Here is a 2,225-nt window from a genome sequence, read left to right as displayed (position 1 = left end):
TCGGTATCTTACCAACACTATACCACGTCCACGATGGGTGCACTTGCCCATATGTGTGTTTAGTTATAACAACCCTCGGTAAAACCGACACCCTCATAATATTTCTAACACCCTAATATATTTTAAATATCTCAATGTGTCTTTATATGTGCCCCGTATGTGAAAACCGAGCCCAAAATACAAAATAACATATAATATAAATAAAAACAATAAAAACTAAGTTGAGGCGGGCCGCATGGGACCTCACCTCAACTTAACGCGGGCCGCGCGAGAGTATAACAAGATTTCGTTTAAATCTTTAGTTCATGCGGGCCGCGTAGAAGTGCATCCAAGTTAATGCGGGCCGCGAGCGATCTGGAATGTGGCGCAGCCCTGGGCCGCCACGTGGCCCAACACACGGCGAAGCTATACGATGACCGGGCCAAGCTACGCGTTGACCCAGCTTTGACGCGGGCCGCGTAAGCTCAGCCCAAATGTCACGCGGGCCGCGAGGAAGTCCAATTTCAGCACTATAAATAGAAGGCAACGGGCCTTCAGTCTGCTCGTTCAATTTTCGCTTCTCAAATCACAATTTCTGTAGTAGTGTTATTATACCCGGGCATTATACCCCCTAAAATAGCGAGGTTCTGCTACGATGTAAGTATTATAACCCCTGGAGACGTATTAGATACGCTGCCCGATTGATCTAGGGTTCCGTAACGGCTGTCGTGGTTCTGCCCGACGTAGTCGTTGGAATGCCGTCTCGGGGAGGGTATTACTAATGTTAAAATGGGTTATTATACTAACACACGTGCATTTGTGTAAATTATAGATATTCACCAGGAAACCCTAAAGAATAACCTAAGACAGCAATGTGAGTAATCCTCTTTTTATGTAAACCTTTTTGTGAGTAATCTCCTTTTTGTTAACAGTTTTTACAAAACCTTAACCTTTTTACAATGCAAATTAGCAGTGATTGAGTCTTTGTAATTCTACAATTACTGCCGGTATGTTGGGGTTTTGTATACAAAATGTGAGTAACGTTACCATTGGACGAAGAGTTAGCCAATGTGTAATATGACCCTCAGTCAGACTTGACACTACTGAATGAGTAATTGGGTAGATATAAACATTGTAATCGCCCTCAATACTGTTTAAAGTAAATTAATATTTCTTGATTAAACTGGGATTCACTCACCAGTATTTCCCACTGACAAAACCTTTTTAAAACGCGTTTCAGGTAACAAAATGTTAAAGCCAAATAGAAGCCAGCTGGACAGCACTGAAGGCTTGGAAAAGTGGCTATAAAAGTTACCTAAATAAAAGAAAGCGTTTATTTCAATAAAGTGGGATTTATCCCTGTAAATCAGTTTGTAATAAAAACTTGGGTTTTACCCATTTGTTTAAGATTATAAAATATGGTGGTTTACTCTGATTTAATATTTCCTAACTACGGTCCTGATGAAAATTTCCGCTGCCAAATAAGTAATTAACGTGATACCACCGAAACTGGCTCACGGCCGCCCGTTCCCGGGAACTAGGGACCGGGGGTTGTGACAGAAGGTGGTATCAGAGCTATGCCACTGATTCAGCCACAGAAGTGTTCTGCTGATATCAAAATTCAAATTGTTAGGAAATAAACTATGGAAATACGTGTATAATTGTATTTCTTGCTATGTGTTATCTGACTATTTGTTAGTTTACAGTATGAGTGACGAAGGACCTTCTGACGCCTATCGTCAACTGTCTGGTTCGCCTAGGAGCGAAGGCACCTCCTCTTCTCAGCCTGCCCTCTCAGGGTATTCTGCTGACACAGAAGAAGGGATCTTTGTGTTTAAGGCTCAGTCTGAAGAGCCATTTCCTCAGAAAAAGAGGGGATGGTTCAGTAGGGGAGCGCACGAGCGTAGGAAAAGAATGAAAAAGTTGCAGGAACAGCGAGTGTTAGCCGCAGCAAAAAGAGAAACTGATGCTTATAATCAGGATATGCTCAATAGGGGTATTGCTAATATCCATATTTTAGCAACCACTGCTGCTGACCCAAACCTGGAACAAATGCTAGCACCACAACCACAAAATCCTGACCAACCCATGGAAATAGAAAACCAGATAGAAATGCCTGATTACAACCCGGAGGAGATACCTAGGGTGCCTGCACCTGATCCTCTAGACCCAAACAACTACGACCCCTGGTGGGACGATGTTAGGGACTACGTGCAACAAAACCCAATACAGGAAAATGTGCCAAT

Source organism: Helianthus annuus, chromosome 2 (assembly GCF_002127325.2).
Source record: "Helianthus annuus cultivar XRQ/B chromosome 2, HanXRQr2.0-SUNRISE, whole genome shotgun sequence".
Taxonomy (NCBI): Eukaryota; Viridiplantae; Streptophyta; class Magnoliopsida; order Asterales; family Asteraceae; genus Helianthus; species Helianthus annuus.
The sequence above is the reverse complement of the archived record's forward strand: the minus strand, read 5'-3'. Positions refer to the sequence as shown.